This window comes from Anthonomus grandis, chromosome 16, assembly GCF_022605725.1.
Source record: "Anthonomus grandis grandis chromosome 16, icAntGran1.3, whole genome shotgun sequence".
Lineage (NCBI taxonomy): Eukaryota > Metazoa > Arthropoda > Insecta > Coleoptera > Curculionidae > Anthonomus > Anthonomus grandis.
This window is the reverse complement of record NC_065561.1, coordinates 5,507,751-5,528,105: the sequence shown is the minus strand read 5'-3', so window position 1 is coordinate 5,528,105 and position 20,355 is coordinate 5,507,751. Positions and strand designations below refer to the sequence as shown.

Here is a 20,355-nt window from a genome sequence, read left to right as displayed (position 1 = left end):
GTAAATTAATAAACTGACTTCAAATGTATTAAAAGCTTTAAATAAGTTTTTGCTATTAAGACTTGTTTTCAGGAATCGTCGCATTCATGTAGTGAACTAGTCCAATTTTTGCGCCTGCTTTATTCCTAGGATTTTTCTTCATCCATAGCCAAGTCACCTGGTTGTAGTATACCCTTAATAATGTTCATAGTTCGGCACTTATCCAGCATCTGTTCTAGTTGATTTCGTGTTGCTGCAAGAATTTTTAAATTATCTATATAAAGTAGTATACTCTAATATTCTTTTTTATGTCAAACCCTTATTTCTATCTCCCTGGAATATACCCCTATGAATAGGAATTATATCATTAGTTCCAATGCAGTTACCATTAGGCACCTGCAGTTTTATTGATGTTCGCCAAGATGCCATAGCGAATTTTAAAAAGAAAATTATGTGGTTATCTATTTTGTACAATTTAAGTACATTAATAAGTCATTTATGTGGAACTGCATCAAAAGCATTTTGGTAGTAAACGTATGCTGCGAAAAAGTTTCTCTTGTTGTTAAATGCCTAATTGCAAAATACGGAGTGAATAATTAGCTATTCTTTCAACCCATGGCATCTCTGGTACATCCTGTCTGTTGATCCTCTATGACATCATTCTGGTCACAATGTCTGTAAATACGTTTGTCAACTGAAAATGGTAAAAATGCCATTTGATTATATCTTTTTGATTCTTTTAATAACTGTCTACGAGATAGTATTTTCTAAATTGATATTTATTTAAATAGTTACGTAATACCCAACAAAGGCCACTAATTATAAATTGGTCACAAAAAATACAGATTTTACTTAAATCAAATAGTTGTTCAGTATTTTTATTTTTTTAGCATGTTACGTTGTTAAGTATTTACTTTTCTATTTTTCTGGTAAGGAAAGTGCCAACTAAATGCAGCGGCAGCATGCAGGTTGTATGCAGAAAAGTTTCCTTTAAGAAATCATCCGGCCTCACGTATGTTTGTAAATTTTTCATAGTAACGTGTGGAGGATAATTCGACAAGAACAGTATTATTCTTATCATTATTAACGGGTACAATAATTACAACCTAAATATCATCCTAGAAGATTTCGCCAGTTGCTTTTAAAACAGTTCGGCAGAAATGAAATTTTTTCGAGATTAATTTTGTATACCGACGAGGCCACATTCATACGAGATGGAGTGCAAAATTTCTACAACAGTCATGTTTGGGAAGTAGAAAATTCGCATGTTGTAAAAAGATATAATTTTCAACATAGATTTTCATTAAATTTTTGGACTAGCGTGATAAATAGTATCATTATTGTACCATACTTTTTTCCACTTCAACTGACCGATGAAATTTATTTAAATTTTGTTCGACATAGTGCGACAAATATTAGATGTTGCTCTAAATGTAAGACAGAATATGTGGTTCCCATGTGATGGAGGCAATCCACAACATTTTAGATAAAAATTTCATTTGAAAAAGTTGGTATATCATAATGGAGCCGTAAATATTCCGGAAGAACTTCCAGAGCGCATTCAAGATTCTTGTGATTTAATTCGTAGTTACCAAGATTTTATTTTCGAACCTTGTAAAGAGTCGTCAAGCAAGATTATGTGTTAATCGAATTTGGTGACAATTTTAAACAAGTTTTCTAAAAACGGTAACCATTTAACTTACTAAAGATTAGGAAAAGTAATTTTCAATAATGTAAAGTATCTCTCCTATTATGCAACTTTTGTATAGGTAATTTTTGGTATTAACTTCTTTTGACGTGTTCCACAAGGTGTTAAAATAAATGACTTACTGTTGAAAGCATTCTGTATATTTTTCTTAAAATAGAGGATCAGACAGATTCAGATATTTTTTGCGGGTCAATAACTTAAAATTAAACGACCGACATACATACATTGGCGATAATAAACACAGTTCGTAAATTAACAGTTTCCATGTATCTATGAATATTTAGAAAAATGGAAATTTAAAACGAAGATATGATGATAATAATAATCCCAAAACTAAATCATGAAATGAAACATTACGTCACTGATATAGCATAAATGCAAGATCTGAAAATGCGATAATATTTAAATTAACATTTACATATTCGGGCATATAATTTACATGGCGGCGTAAAAAGCCATGTCGCAAAAGAAAAAAATCAGCTTTCTTATTCAATTTAAACGGTGCAAAAACATCCTTTTCATTAATGAATTAACGACAAGAGTGGCGTTTACATGGCGAGTGATCATGATTACTTTTGGCAAAAAAGTAATTATTGAAAACGTGTACACATTATTATGCGAACCAAGATTAAATAATGGATTCGCCCATGAACGACAAAAAAACAAAAATTTATAAATATATGTTATATATGGTGTAAAGTCATGCTATTAATTAAAAAAAAAATAGATGATTAGTTGACATTGATAATTAAATAAAATTATGTTACAAATACAAGTTTTCTTGGAATAAGATGCTGATATTAAAAGGCTGATTCCTTAGGTGATTTAAGAAAGAAAATTTAATTAAAACTATGTTGTTAATATAGTTTTATTTCGTATTTTCTTATTAATTATAAATTTATATATATTTATGTATATATATGGATTGGTGATATACATATATATGTATATCACAATTATTGTTTTACCATTTACTACTTCTCTTATAAATTTCTTTATGTTTGTAATACAGCTTCGTAGTACCTTAGGTATCTGTCGTCGTTTAAATATTAACCTCAGAAAATACACGGGTTTTGTTGCGGGTTTCGCCATTTTCATTATCTATCTAAAAGGGACAAAAATTGGTAGGGCTATGTAGTACATGTGGTTGTTTATTCAGGCACTTTCATTCAAATTAATGTAAGATAATTGAATTAATACCCTTAAGGAAATCACTTTAATGTTAGTGTTATTTAGTTTTAATCTGTAAACCCATTGATGAGTTACTGCTCTATTGATGAAGACATTTAACTTAATCCTATAATTATTAGGAAGACCTAAAACAAAAATAAGAATTTATTGATGGCATTTGTGGATAGACTTCATTTGGATAAAGAAAGAAAATAGATTCTGTTCATTCTGAATTTTCTTTGGATGCAATTTGCCTCTGCCAATAATTAAATTAAACTATTTCAAAAAAGTATTGAGACTGAATGAATGAATGTGAATCAAAGATGGCACTAAGAAAAAAACTGTGCACCACGATGTGTCTTTATTATATTATTGCTCAAGCCATACTGACAATTTATTTGTTAAAGATTTTATGGACCAAGAGTTGACTACTAAAGTATTCATAATACTAAGAAATTCAAGCGAAGTGGCTGTGAAAAATTCAAACAAGAGGTCACAGGATAAAATTTTAATTACACATTTGCAACCTATTTAAGATTAGGGTAAACTCTAAGCAAACCAACTGGGATATCTGTATACAACCATTTTTATTGGCATATCATTTTTCAATCTACGAGTCTATTGGAAAAAGCTCGGAAAAAGTTGTATTTGGTGATGAACTTCATTTACCTTTGGACATTATTACTCGGAGACCTGACAAGGTTAAAACCTTTAAGAAGTGCGTCGAGCATTTACAACGGCTCCTACAAATGGGGAATAAAGAGGTACGGGATAAACTTCATCTAGAAAGTAATAGAGTTAAATCACATTATGACATAAAGACGAATTCTACTAGTTTTAATCCTGGCGACAGTCGGGTTATACAGGGTGGCAATTTAAAAAGGTAGCACCCTCTATATTTCTGTCGCTGTATAAAATTTAAAAATTTCCAAAAACACGTCAAATTTATTTTTGAGGGAGACATTTTTTACATTTTCATTTAAGACATAACCTCTGAAATCTTAAATGAAATCGAGTGATACCTCATTTTAAAGGTCTTTTAATTACCTTTTCAACGATATCACCAGGCCCGGATTTACAAAAAATGCCGTCCTGGGCACTGTGAAAAATGCCGCCCCGACAAAAAATATATAAAATAACAGGAGAAAAATACTTTTTATTAAGAATTGATGTAAAATGTTCTGTCATTTAATACAATTGCAAAATGGAGACGGATTTTTAATTACAGACTTGTTTGATCATGTAGACAATGAAAATATTATTGACTTTTTGTGTTGCGAACTGTTCGATGATATCTTCGCAATTACTATATTAAAGCAAATTTTACTCCTAATATTTGACATATAAACATTCCACATGGTAATTTATAAGTATAACCGTTGAAAATATTTTCTTTCTTGAGATTTGCCGCCCCTCAAAATTCTGCCGCTCTGGGCACTTACAGGATACAAAATACAGGACTGGATACCACATACTTTATCTTCTTGTTAATACTTTTTAGGAAACAAATTAAAACCGTAAAGATATTTATTTTTTAAGTAATAGCTATTGTAATGAAATAGCATTAAAAACTAATAAAAGGTAATTTAATTTAAAAAACATTCAAAATGTTTTACATTCTTTTCCAAACAGGAATAAAGTCTGCTGCCAAATGCCTATCTAACATTTTGAGAAACTGCCTGGATTTCTCTACACGCAGCTGTGATTCTTCTTTTTAAATCTTTGAAATTATTAGGTTATGTTTTAAAACCAATTAATTTTAAATGCCCCCATAAAAAAAATCTAAAGGTGATAATAGATCGGGTGATTGGTGGTGGCCATTCAATTGTTCCCCGTCGACCAATTCATCTTCAAGGAAATCTTTTAACCAGAAGAAAATAGTTTGGTGCTGCTCCATCTTGTTGGGCGTGTATTCAATTTTCTTGCAAAATCATATTCCCCGCTGCATCACTTTGATTTTCTAAGCTAGATATTATTAAGGGGTCTATTGTGTCTTCCAGCAGATTAAGGTAGAGTTCACCGGTTAGATTTTCTTCAATTAATTATGGTCCTATAATAAAATTTCCAAGAATACCAGCTCAATTATTTATCATCTCTGGATACTGCGTGTGACCTTCTTTACTAATTCGCGGATTTTCACTACTCCAGTAGCAATAATTTTGTTTCTTGACATTTCCATGTAAAAAAATGAACACTCATCAGTAAAGCAAATATTTCGTATAATATTTTGGTTTTCCTTTATAAAATTAGTCATTATTTCATAAACGCAATTCTTTTATCAAAAAGCTGTTGAAGAATTCGCATTTCAAACGGGTGAAATTGGTGTAACTTTGGTGCTTTTCTTACTGTTTCGTGAGACATTCCTACCTGGCGTGACACAGTGACATAGTGCGAAGTGATGTAGAGGGCTCTGCATTAAAGGTGCCTTAAACTTCCAGTTGTGCAGCTTCTTGCAAAACACGACAATTACTTCTTTTTTTGTTTGCAACCGAACCAGTATCCATAAACTTAGCAATTAATTTTAATACATATTAATTATTTAATTGACTACTAGGATATCTTTCATTAAATAATGCTGCTGTTCTTCTTGCACATCTTTGACTTTCCCCGTAAATAAGAATAATTTCCTTTCTGTGCTCAAGATGGCTCAGAATGGTATTTGTCAATCATTACTAAAGTGAAGAAATTTGTCAATCGTTAGTTACTAAAGTGATTACCACGCAAGTACTAATTGAGGAAATCTATCATGTTTGCTTGATTTTTCGCAAACTTCTTAATCTAAAGGTCGACTATGTGGTAATTTGTATATTATTGAAAATTATCTGTTATTTTGTGCTTGTTCGATATTAATTTCTGTTGCCAATGGACACGTTCCTGTCTGCTCGAAAAGTAGTTCTTATATTTTTCTCGTGTTCGAAATGCCTGTAATAATGCATTTCCCCCAGTTTTATTAAAATGTACTATATTTTTAGTTACTCAGCTGTATTTTGCTTAAAGCAATATGTGTAAAGAATATTCTAAGAGTTTGTTTTGTTTATTTTAAAAAGACACAAAATGCCAAATGCATTTTCTACAGTTTTTCTTAACCTATAAAGCCTGTACTTGAAGACACGTTACGGATTATCATTAGAAGTTTGATCTTTTGGATAAGGAAAACGGGTAAGGAAAAAGGATGGATAATAAAAGCCTCATACCCAATAAGAACATATGCCAAAACTGTATTGCTATTGGACATTGGGTTCTTCCTCTGGAATGCATTAGTGTTCACTTGCCAAAAACGTATATATAAGCTTTGCCTTTTTACATATGCCACTATCGCATTCTTTTCCATACGAATTCATATTTATGCATATCAGGAAAATTTCATATTACTTACAACAAGATATTACTAACAACTTACAACAAATACACCAACTGGTTCTGTGGCAAGTAGCAAGGGATCAACCTGGAAGTATCTAGATCGTATATGATTCCTAAGGAAAGGTCCAAATAAGGTTTAACAGGTAAACAGGCGTAAGGTTTTTAAAAATATTATCCTCAAATAGAATAATAATTTATATAATTTTTCCATTTCACCGGCCTCTGACGAACTTTATAATGATCAAGCCAAGAAGGATAATAAGAAGTGTCACAAATACCTATAAAGCTATTGAGCTATTTTTCTAATACAGGCGCTATGATATTCAAAACTTTTTAAAACTGCATTTTGCTCAATCTAAAATACTGCTTAAACTTTTCTTCGTTATCTTTTAAATGATTTTCAATTAAAACTTTTAATGCTCCTTTAGTTCTTCATCTTTAAAATAGACTACTAACGTTACGTTTCTCATCTGATATTGATAGAAGAACAAAATCATTATCACAAAACTCCACACTAGACTAATAAATGGAATAATTATAATAAAATAAATTAAATTGCGTATTACGTATTCTAAATAGACTACCACAATATGAAATACGCAACTCGCACTCCGCTTGCGCATTCCGTAAGTTCAGGATTTTCTTCAATGGTCGGTATAATAATTTCCTCATTGTCAACGTTAATAATTAAAAAAGACACTCCTCCTGTCTAATGGTTATATGGAATGACTGATTCTATCTCTCTCAGCTCCTCAAGAAGTGTACATAGAGCGCAATGGGTCTTCTATTAGAAAATGTTTCAGCATACCTGCGTTGAGCTAGTATAGCATTACACTCCGATTCGCGATAAACCATCAGCATATTCTTCGTTATTAAAATAAACCATTATTAAAGCTAAATATAATTTTTTTAAATTTTTTTTTGTTAAGTTTTTTTATTTACGCAAAAAGAGTGCATCCAATAAGAAAAACTGAAGAATACAAATTTGCTCAAAACTAAACGGGGATTTAAAAAACTAAATTTATTTTAGAAAAATGCAGTGACGTACCATTTTTTATAAGAAAATATTTACGATAAACCTTTTACGGACGCCATTGGTAAAAATTATTTTATTTCTTGTACGTCAAAAAATGTACCCTAATACATAAAAAACGTATGGAAATTAAAAAAAATAGCTACATTTGTCGTAAAGTTGTTTAAAAAGAATATTTATTTTTAATGCTTTATAAATCCGAAAGTAAGACGTTTAGGACATATACATTCATATAATTTTTTTTTTGTTGAAGAATCACTGTGTAAAGTTTGTCAGTGGAGTTCCTGGGCACACGGTATAATGACTGAATTTAAAAGTAAATGGAATTTTCCATTTTGCATCGTACGCGCTGACGGGAAACGTGTAATAAAAGTGGCTCCGATGATCATGGCTATCTATCATAGCATTCTATCATGGATAGAATACACTTATTGCCATGGAATACAGGTTGTTGCATTTATAATAGTTACCAAAACTTAAGAGATTGTTAGGATATACCTCGTAATTATCATAATATTTTAATATTAATATTATTATTATTATTAATAAATAAATATTTTGTTAAATTCATGCAAAAGGAACATTTATAGGAAATAGTGTATACAAATAATGCTTAGTGTTAATAATAAAGGAAAAAAAAAAATAAAAGCCACTTAAATCTATTTATTTAATTAATTTAAAGAGTAAGTCAAGGCTACGTATTGTTTGCTCTAAATAAAAAATATTTAAAACGTTACTACTATAGTGCTTTTTAAGAGTAAGTTGTTAAATATTTTTTTTTATGTGGGTACTGTAAAAAGCAAAATGGTAAATATAGTCTATTTTTAGATAATTCTACAAATAGTTTTATATCTAGCAATTTGTACCAATTAGACTTTAATCCTAAATTAAATAACGACAAATCTTTGTCTGGAGATAAAAAAAGAACAAATTATATTATCTTTAAGCCAATCGTAAGGACATAAGGCTTTGGCAAGACATTTTCTAATAAGAGCCTAAATAAAAACATATAATTTGATTTTTATTACTTGCTACCATTCATATTATTTATTATTGTTATTAACAGCGTTTATTAGGATAAAAATTACTCACACTTAAGAAAATTTAGGTACTTTCGAGAGAGGTCAAAGTTGCCTAAATTAGCAAAGTAGGTTTACATCATGCTAATAACCATAATTACTCGTAGTAATTAATATAAGTTAATGTAGTTATATTGTTTTTCAAAACTGTTTCCTTTTAATAAAATATTTACAAAAAAGTCTAAAAATATTTTAACTTCTTATGTTGTTAAAAAACATGTTATTTAGTTAATATATTGTTTCGAATCAACTCATAATTTTCAGCGTTTTCTCTTAAGTTTGCAACTGGTAACAACAAATGAAAACATAAATTTTTTAAGTAGCAAATATTTTTGTTCTTGTTCGGCTTTTTAGGTACACCTATTAATGCATCATTTTTTTTTGGAATAGTTTTATTGGCAATGTTTTTTAATCAAGCCGCTATTAACAACTACATATTGTTATATATTCTTTAACTGCAGTTTCTAGAGACAATTTTCTAAGCATAATTGCCTTAGCCGATTGCATAATACTATAATATTTATTGTTCTTTTTGCACATAATTTAGGAGACCATTGTCGTAAAGAATTATTCTCTAACACGTATCCATTTAATACCAAAATGTTAGATCAATTACTTCCGTATAATTTTTATTATATAGCAGAAGTATATAGAAGAACAATGTAAAATAATGCATTCTTAAAGTAAAAATTAATTTTTTAATCTTAGTTAATTTTTCGTTTACCATGTTCGCAATGTAGATATTTTAATTAATTATTATTAAATTTACATATTTAAATTGTATTTAAATACTGTAAATAGAATCGAAACCGATGTAGTCAGAAAAACTAACTGAAAACTCTAAAAACTAACGAAACAAAAATGTTTGTTCTTTAATGCCATAATTCACTCACTTTATAGTAAAGTTCGGCATTTGTATCAATAATCAAAAAAACTATTGCGTTTATGTACGCTTTGGGCCTTCAACTATCTTATTAAAGAACCTTATCTTCTGCTTTGTTTAAATTTTTCAATAAAGAAAACACCTGGTTTTCACATTCATACACATAAACAATTTAACCAAAACTGTTAAGTGGTTCGCTCAGATGTCGAATCTATATATAATGATCTGTAAAAAGATTTGAGTTAAGGATTAATTTGGATTGATATAAAGAAAAGATTTCAGCAGTATTTCAGAACTTGAAAAATAATTTAATTTATTGATTGCATTGCAAGTAAAAACTTAAAAATGAATGAGGAAAATGAAATGTACATAGTCCCAATATTGTAGAGTAAAAAGGAAGGCTATTGAAATAAAAAAAGTATATTACGTGAAAGAAAAAATTTTACTATGATATATTAAAATTATTATTAAAAATTATAATGGCCTTTAGATCCCCCTTAGAATGGTTAAAATTTACAGAATAAAATATGTTATTTACATATATAGAAAATATGACATATTTTATGCTGTAAACTTTGAAATGGCAATCACAATTTTTCTTTTCCATTTTTTAAAAAAAATTTCGATTCTGGATAACATAAAGCAGAAACGTAAAGAAAAAATACAAAAATCGGGGGTCTCATTAAGTTTCTTATTTTTTTTTTATTGCGTTACTATTTCAATAAATATCAATTAGGCAGTCCAATAATTCTTAAATACAACAATTTTACTATATATTAAAAATTTATTATACTTTAGGTATAATAGTTTTTTATATACCCGTATAAATTTTATTATATGCCTAGGATCTGTGGTTTTGTCGACGTCTGACATCGTTTCTTTTTATCAATCTCCTACCTAACTTTATTTTTTATTGAAATAAAAAAAAGAAAAAACTTTTTAATAAATAAGAAAACCTAATTTAAACCAACGTTATTTAGACGAATAACATTAAATTAAATTTATAAAATTATTTATTTTTACTAACTCTTTGATTCTTCAGAAAAAAAGTAAAAACTTGATGATTTTGTCACAACAATATGGCCTCAGTCACTATGCCTTACCCGTTCGCAATTATCTAGATGAAGTTTTTCCTAATTATTCTAGATGATGATTGTCCTATCCAGATGTTTGGATAGGTAGACGAAGATAAAATCTATTCATTTGTACCATATGTATATTATAGGTATATGTCAATTTTTAAGTATGTACCTTTTTAAAGAATATATTTACATAATAACAAAAAAAGTCATCTCATACATGCCTTGATATAGCTGCAAGTCGTCTACCACAAGATATTGGTTCTATTACACCATAAAGTTTCGTTATTTAGGTCGTTTGTATATGTGTCGTTTGTACCATTTTGTAGTACTTTCGGTGTTCTTTATTCGTAATACCCATGAAACTCTTGGCTATGGTTCTTATCAACTATACATAATAATATATACCGCTGTATATGAATATTAGCTTATATATTTTACAACTCCAGCAGCTCTTTTATCTCCTTAATCGTACTTATCTGATAAATATGTTTTTTATGTTACATCTAACTAGGGCCTTTTATATTTGGTCTGGTACTCTAAAAAAAATAGTAAAAATTACTTTTCAGCAATTGCTTGTTTGCCCTACTCTTAACGTATAGAAATCCCTAAATGCCTAAAAGATGACTTAGTTTGAGCAGGTCTCAAGTATTTATTAATGTTATAACTTATGTGATTATTTATAATCAATTATTTAAAAAATTAAATCTGATAATGGTTGCTGACTATGCAACATATATTTATAGAGAATGCGTTAAACACCAGTCCTATTATTATTTATATGATTTTTAGCTTATGAGAAAACTTTATAGATCTTAAGCTATTAGATTACCTAATACTATAGTTGTCATTATTCGTTAATCGTTTTCGACATTATACAGCCCTTAATATACTGTTCATTAAGGTGTAAGATCTTTTTCGCGAAGTGATTCTCAACTCCACGGAAAAGTAGCAAAGCATTAATTACATTTAAGTTGCCATTGACAACGGCCCCCTCATTTTCGTATCCCTTTATTCATTATTAATATCTCAAGAGAGGCATAGAATCTTAAATTGAGATTTACTATTAAACATAACGTACAGGGTGTTTATCAGGCCTTCTTCACATAGACTAAGCTGTGAAAAAACTTATTTTTTTTTAATTATATACACACTGTCTTAAAAAAACTGTTGCTTAATCTTAAGGTATAGAAATCCTTATTGTTATACCGGGTGGTACGTCGCCGAGCGGAACATAGGAAATTCCATGTAAATTTTAAGGGGGTCAATTATTGGCTTCCCTGTACATTTTACAGAAAAAATGTAAGATAACTTTTTGAAGAGACCAATCTGGCAAACCCTCGTGCAAAGTTTCAAAAAATGTTAATAAGCGAATCTTGTATTATTCAATTAAATGTAATTGCAAAATTACCAAATTTTCAGTTCAGGTAAAACCAGACGCCAGCCACCAGCAAACAATTTGTTATAAGGCTTTGTCAAATCTGACGTACAGCCGAATACAAGAAATGTTTTTTTTTTTCGTTTTTTATTAAACTGAAAACATTTCAGATACTGCTCTAAAACTGTTTCCTGCATAATGCCACTTAATTATGGCCATTTTTTCGTCGATTGAATAATTCATACTTGTTTTCAAATATCGACTGTCACTGATTTATTGACACTTTTCCTCACGTCAGTAACAATATTCATTTTACTGGTGCCCGTATGGTTTTACCTGAACCGAAAATTTGCTAATTTTGCAATTACATTTAATAATAATAATAATATAAATAATAATAATAATAATAATATTAATAATAATAATAATAATAATAATATTAATAATAATAATAATAATAATAATATTTTTGTCTAAAATTAAATGATGGTTGCAAAAACGCTCGGATCCGTCGATTTTTATTTTAGTTTGTATGTACACGGTTACTCAGAAATAAATTTCGATCATCAACTTCATTTTTTTAAATGAAAGCTTTTTTTTATTAAATTTTTGAATTTCTCTAATATCGAACTTGCGTGTCGTTAGAATATACATGGTAATTACAGTGTTTTAAAAACTTTGTAAGACTTGAAGTAATTGAAAAAAAAAGAGATCCCAAAACACTCTCCTGTGGAATACTGGAGTATACAGACAATATCTTGGGAAATTTACGATCGGTTGCAACTTTTTGTGTCCTATAGTTCAGATACATTTCAATTAAAGATTGAGCCCTAATTCCAAAACCAACAGAAGATAAAATACTCAATAACCTAACCCTAATACTAGTATGTCCCTATCTAGAGTTCCAGTAATGCAATCTACTACTCCGGTTAGTACAGTTCTACAGGGTGTTCAAATTTCCACACTTTTGTAGGTTATCTCAGTTGATATAGGACATAAAGCCTAGTGGTCATCACACTACTGTGCTACTTTTTATGAAACGAAATATGCCATTGAGAAAAATTTAATAGCTGTCATAGTTTTTAATCTATAGCGCGATTTTGAAAATTTTGGATTTTGGTACCCCTCTTGTATATCCGTTATTATTTAACATATTGAAAAAGTAAAAAAATTGTTTTCGTGGGTTTTTTTTCTGTAGAACACGATTATATAATCTATTTTATTGCAATCACTTAGGATTTTGAGATAGAAAATAAACTTATGTTTTTTAAAATGGAACAACCTGTATGTTTTTAAACAGAAAAATCCGTTTAATTTTTTCTTGTTAAAAATATGTAACACTATAAGCTTATTTTCAAAAATCACTAAATAAGATCCAATTTTTGTAAAATAATTACCTATTATTTCAATTTTAATGAGTCGGCCATAGTCATGCATCTATAGAAATATCTATTATAAAAAAACATGTCTTTCTAGTTGTACAGTGCAATTTGCATTTATTCAGATTTAGAAGTGCAGCGCAAAGAAATTATACAAATTTAAAAAAATATAATATGCTTGTTTGCTACATAAGATGTAATGAAAATTCCTTCTAGAAGGCAGGCTTATATTATGACAGGTACCTTCAATTTTTGATCCATTATTTCCTACTTATTAACAGGTTGTAGTATCTCTTGTAGTTATCCCGAGAGAAAACATTTTTTCCCGACAGGTTTTTGAAACTTTTCTACTTAAAAAAAAAATTTAATGATTCATAGCATTATTTCGACCAAAAAGTTTTCAAAAAGAGAATCAATTGGATGAAATTAATGTATTGGCATGCGTAGCTGTAAATTCATCTGCATCTTGTAGAGCCATTGAGTCTGAAGTCGGGCTCTGAAGGCCCATTTGTTTCTAAAAACACAATTTCACTCTTTTAAGAAAAATATTATGCAACAGTTACAATCTAGAGACGCTGAACGTTGCTTACTGTTCTGTAATTGGTAATATAGTTGTAATATAGAGCGATGAAGCCTATTTTTTTATCAGGATTCTTTAATACAGGTAATACCAGTCAAGAAAATCCTCATATTACCCTCTAATACCTACACCATGGAGTGTTCGGGTTTAGCGTTGTATATTTCATTTTGGGTGGGCAACTAGGTTTCAGAATGTTTGAAGGGGTGTTAACAGCAGACCGATATTTAAACCTACTACAGAAAGTCATTGAGGAGCTTTTAGAAAATGATCCTTTGGTAAATATAAACAATATATATTTTCAACAAGATGATGCACTAGGACATACTGCTAATATTATTCGGCCATCCTTAAAGGATTCATTTCCGCAAAAATGGATAGGAACCAATGGTCCCATGAGATGACCAGCGAGATCTTTCCTTCTTTTCTCAATCTTTTCACTTTAGACTTTTTTTGTGAGGCCAACACAATATTTAAAATGAAAAACGTAAATAAAAAATTGAAAAAATAATAAATATAGCCTTTTCTAAACTGACAACAATACTGCATTGTTTCCATAGAAATGCAAGACTATTGCCTATTATTAAAATTAAAATATTAGGTAATTATTTTCCAAAAATTGCCTCTTATTTACATTTCTTACTTTTTTAATTGGTTACATAATGACAAAGCTACAAGGGAGGGGTACCTAAATTCAAAATCACATTGTAGATTAAAAACTAAGACAGCTATCAAATGTTTGACAGTGACATATTTCGTTTCATCAAAAAGGAGCACAGTAATGCGAAAACCGCATGGCTCTATCCTTTATAATAATCGAGATAAGCTACAAAAGTAATCCAAATTTGGAAACACCTCGTACAACTATGTAAAGTATCAAAAACGTGCTACTAATTTTGTCGCTGCCTAATGCCAGAGAATAATTTAGTCACAAAATAATATTAAAAATTACTTTCTCACTAACGTTACTAAAAAATGTTACTAAAAACTCTCTCTATTTGAGACAAATAGTTGATTTTGCAAGATTAACAAAATATGCGAATTATTTTCATCTGCGTTTTTTAGATGATGAGAAATTCCGCTCATTGTTCCCTAGAACTACGGTTTTGAAATCAAAAGTTTAGATCAGCTTTTTTTCAAAATAATTTGCTGTCGTAAATCTCTTTCGGATCTGTTTATACTATTCCGAGTGCTCAAGTAAGTGGATACGAAGAAAGCGTTTCAGTGCATTAGTTCTTGTTTTTTAATAATTTCAAATTGTCTGTAAACCAGAGCCAATATATATATATATATATATATATATATATATATATATATATATATATATATATATATATATATATATATATATATATATATATATATATATATATTATTTTGAAAAAAAGCTGATCTAAACTTATATATATATATATATACAGATCAATCCTAATGTAGGTAATATCATATTAATTTATACTAAAAAAATAACAAACCTAAGAGTAAACACTATGTACAATAGATTATATTAAAAAGTTTTTTAGTAGTAATATACAAACAGGTACTTTTACAAGTCAAATATAATATGTAATCAAACTTATAAATTAGGGATTAAATATTTAAAAAAAAGTTGCTACATAGTTTGTACATATACATATAAAAAAAAATAAAATAAAAATATCTAAAGTTTAAAATTGAAATTGGGTATCATTAGAGGTAAAATTCAATTAAAATACACTTTCAAAATACATTAAAAGAACTAAGACAAATTAAAATTTGATTCAAAGTACTCCCTAAATGAAAATTTTAGGGAAATGCAAAGTTAACCTTATACATAGATATCAATATCGAAATAAATTTCAAAATTCTTTAAAGGCAATAAAAAATTAGTAATTTCATCTATCTACCTAATGTCTATATTAAAAAAAACAGCTACATAGGTATTATCCCTTTTTTCTGCCAAAACAACAAAAAAAACATAAAATCCTGTTAATAAAACCATGGACAAAACTCTAGTTTTATATTTTTTATAGCCTACTAATGGATGAATATTTAAAAAAAAAAAAATTAGATATAAAAATATAAAGATTTTTGTATTTCACGCACACCTTCATATTCAAGTTTTTATTAGGTTTATTTCTATAAGATCCCCTATTCTACGTTTATGATGATGGTAGCCCCATGATGTGATGTTATAAAAGTATCAGTACTTACTTGTGAAAAGATCGGCTTGAATCGCCTTTTTTCCATGATGCGACACAAGCGACACAAGTTGTTGCCATCCTAGCAATTTAAAAAAACACTAAAATGTGACCTTTTTTCCTTTTTAAACCAAAAATGAAAGAAAATACACAAATCCCGGATATAAACAAAGAGCTATTTGACAAATGACACTACGCGTATCGGTCAGGCGCTTATGCTTCCGGTGTTGTCGCTCCAAATTTTTTAGAAGCAGTTTTAGGAATAAGAATGATAATAATGATTTGTTTTTTTTTGTGTTATAAAGGATATTATATTTATTCTTGAAATAGGTTAATTCTATTTATACTTTTTATTTTAAATTTTCCTGTAAAATATAACACGAATAAGTTAAATTAACGTTATAATGGTTGTTAATATATAGTTAAAAATTTCCTCCGTTGGAAATTCGTGTAGACTTGGCAACAGACAATCGGCAAATATGTATGTAAACAAGACACCCCTCTTGCCCCTGTGCACATGTTGGACTCAAACAAAGTTGTTGTTCATAATTGTAGTTTGATTGTGATCTTGGAATGCTAAAAATTAAGCCTTGTATGTAAGGTATAAAGGGTTGACGTTTATGTGATGAAGATAGAAATCGTTAATTTAAGTAAATTGTTTAAAATTAAGTAGATTAACATTAAAGTATATAATAATATTTTAAATCATAATTGTATGTATAAAAATATTTTAGTCGTTTAAAACTATATTATAATATTATAATCTTTGTCTAGTCTCTATTTATGTTATATATATTTGATAAAAAAAAGTCCAAATAAGAGTGGCATACTCTAATATAGGTCTAACTACGAAATTATACAATCTTAGTTCTGGAAACAAGCAACTACAAAGCTCTGGAAAAACCATTTGTAGCTTGCATAACAAATCCTTTTATTAGACATATTAAATCTACGTGTTATTCAAACGTTAATTTACTATCAAGGTTAAACCTAGATTTTTGATAGTATCAATATATTTAATTTTAGAGTTAAGGAGTTGAAGGTTACCCGATGAAGAACTTGTTGCAATACTCAGAAAATGTATTCGGGTCGTTTTGCAATTTGCCAAACCGGAAGTGTTAGGAATAGTTCTATATATCTTGTCTATACTATCGTCTGCATATAAAGTATGTTCAGTACATAAAAAGATTTGGTTCACGTGGTTTAAAAAACATTTTAATGAGTCTTGAGGTGCTCCTAATGTAAAATCCACATCTTTAGACCTTATGCAATTTATTACCATAAATTAAGTTTTGTCCTGCAGATATCTTTTTAAAGTCTGAGGAGTGCTCCATGCATACTAAAATTCTCAAGTTTCGTCAGCAAAGTCGGATGATAGACCTTATCAATTGCTGTGACAAAATCAGTGTACGCAGCACAAACCTCTAGTTCTCTATCCATAGCCTAATTATTCTTTTAAATGTACGACACCATATTGGAAGAACCAAGCGCCAAAAAAACGATTTGAGCAATTTTCCCTAGTCTGGGATACGTGCCTGATGAAATACATTTATTATATATGATAAAAAGAACTCATGGACATGTTTTGACAATAAGACAGGTAGTCCGTCAGGACCAGGATCTTTACTTGGGTCTAGTTGGAATAAAGCCTTCATTATGCTGATTTCTAAAATATTTGATATGGTCAAACTATTGAAGGATAGAATAGGCCTTACCTGGAAGTGTGTTACATTTGTTACAACATATATTGTAAAAATATTGAGAAAAAAACTCACTTACAAATTTCATTATTTTTAATAGCTCCTTGGCTCATTTTGTTTGCCTCTTGTCGATTGTCTACAGTCAATGATGGCAACAAGGTCAAGTTTCTAATATTTTGGAATATGTACCTTGTTTGCAAATTATGCAAGGTCTTTAAAAACTTATCACATTCAAGTCCCTTTATTTCATAGCGAACTAGGTATTTGAAGAATAATATTTTTGGGTGGATATATAAATGCTTTCAGTTTATTTTATGTAAAAAAAATAATACAATATTATAAAATGCTGGGTCATTCAGTAATACTATAATTAATTAAGCTGAAGAAATAATTTTTGAAATTTTAACAGCAAAAGCTATATGTTATACAGTTTTTTTTAATCTAGACCAAGTTATAATATTACAATAATAATGTTTGTTTGTAAGACACAGCATTTTTTGCTGATATGATATATTTTTATAACTATTGAAAAACTAATAAGTTTTAGTATTTAAAGTAGATATGTGAGAAAATGTTTAATCTTAAAAATTGAAACTCGTTTTTAAATAATAGATAAAAAGATTTTGTTTACTTAACTGTATTTTAAAAATAACTCAGTTCTGTTAACAGAAAATTGTCAACAGTTTATTAATTATACTAAATAAAACTGTTATTGCGATTAAATTGATTTTCGTCATCTAAAAATAATCAAAGAAAAGACGAAAATATTTAAATTATTTAAACAGCTAATCTCTTTAAATACTTCGAAACACTGGGCTCTAAAAATCAAAAGTAAAGGCATTCAATAAAATAAATTGAATTCTCGTTCTTCTGGTCACCCGTTATCCCACTAGCCGCGCCTGTAGGATTGCCAACGGTGGTCTTCAACTAAGCCGCTAAATTGCATTTAAAAATAACACGCCATCTGTTGAACCATTTGTAACCCAAAGTCAAATATGGCCCTTCACTAAGCAGCTCTAATCCAGCAGAAGAGCATTGTAAATCCTCTTATTCTTTATATTCGGGTTTCGCATATTTTAAAAGTAATACGTTAAATACATTTTCTAATATAATACAATACAATTTAATTTTTAATAATTTTTTATTTTAAATTTGTTTCTTCGAAACACAGAAGTCTTGGACTAAAGTAAGTTGCTTTAAATCGGTTTAATTTCAACTGAGGAAAAATTGTTTGGTAAAAAAGAAAATTTTATATAGAACTTTTAGAAAGTCCCTGCTAATTGGGAGCTTTTCGAAAGTATAATTAAAGATATTAAAATATTTTTTTAATATCTTTAATACCCATGCCTTATTTCCAAACGCGATCAAACATAAATATAAAAATAAACTTAAATAATAATGAACCAACCTTTATGTATGCCTCCAAATTTATTTATCTCTGTATTTACCAAATGTATGCTTCCAGAGTGCAAAAAAAAATATTTTATCTGTCTTTTATAAATAGCCTTCAATCATAATTACTTAGTACACTCAGAGGGTCACTCATATATAAAATCTAGTAGAGTTAAGTCGAACGCCGGAAATCAAAAAGATCGCTACTGGCACAACAGCACACAAATTTGTACGGCGCGAAAAGCGACGCGAATTCAGGGTTCGCCCAGCAGCGGCAAACGACGATTCGTATGATGTCGCGACGCCAACTGCCTGACCGGCGACGCTAGCTGACGCTTCTCTCCTTCGAAACAATCGAGGAACCTACAGGTGGGCAAGTTGCGCCTACGCATCCCCGCGATAAGCGTGATATTTTCATTGCATCCACCCGCTATCCGCTAACGTCCCATTTTTACTTCTGAAGGCGGTAGATGCTTTAACTTTAGATCCACTAATAGTACAGTCAATACAGGGTGTCCCAGATAAAATGATATACAAGGGGATTTCATAAACGGTAAGAGATATATATTTCGGTTAGATGGGGAAAAAGTGCTGTTCCCAGCCCAATCAAAAGGTTTTCAAAATATCAGGCTAAGTCTAAAAATTAGGGTTTAAGAAAACCTGTAATATCGTTGCTATCTTGAATGCGATTTTAGTAAAATTTGGTAGTTTTGGATTATCTACTATGAGCAATCGACTGACGGTTTTCTAGGCATTTTAGATCTTTTGCAACTATAGTCAACTTTCTTATTTCTTAGCGACGCCATATTGTATTTATACGTCATTAAATTGCGTAAAAATACCTTTTCAACCATATGTAACAACCCTATCTTGACACAGCGGAAAACATAAATTTATTAAAAAAAATATTTTTTCACTTTTCACACCATATCAAGATAGGGTTGTTATACATGGTTGAAAAGATCTTTTTTTACGTGCTATTTAACGATGTGAAAATCCAATATGGCGTTCATAAGAAATAACAAAGTTGGCTATGGTTGCAAAAAATCTAAAATACCTAGAACAATATCGTTGAATTCAATCGATTGGTCATAGTAGATAACCCAAAACTTCCAAATTTTATTAAAATCGGATTCAAGATAAAAATCATTCAAACAATATTGCAGGTTTTCTAAAAACCTAATTTTTAGATTTAGCCCGATATTTTGAAAACTTTTGTAGATATCGTGGATTTTAAAATCGCATCTGATTGGGCTTGGAACAGTACAACTTTTTCCCCATTTAATCGAAACCATATCTTTTACGGTTTACAAAATCACCATGTATATTATTTTATCTGAAACACCCTGTATACACAGAAAAAAATGGATACAGCACGATTAAATAAATGACATATTTGACCTATATTTAATTAAATAAATATATACACATTTGATTTAAGTCAAGTAGATTTACTTT

At 29.3% G+C, this 20,355-nt stretch overlaps 1 protein-coding gene across 2 annotated transcripts in view; it reads right to left on the bottom strand.

The window, feature by feature from the left end:
* The window catches only part of LOC126745931 (adenylate cyclase type 5), a 652,711-nt gene extending 633,488 nt beyond the window's left edge, over positions 1-19,223 (bottom strand). For both annotated transcript variants that reach the window (XM_050453997.1, XM_050453996.1), the window contains exon 1: positions 18,914-19,223. The gene's annotated coding sequence lies outside the window, so the exon portion shown is untranslated. The remainder of the gene's footprint in view (positions 1-18,913) is intronic.
* Between the last annotated feature and the right edge of the window lie 1,132 nt (positions 19,224-20,355).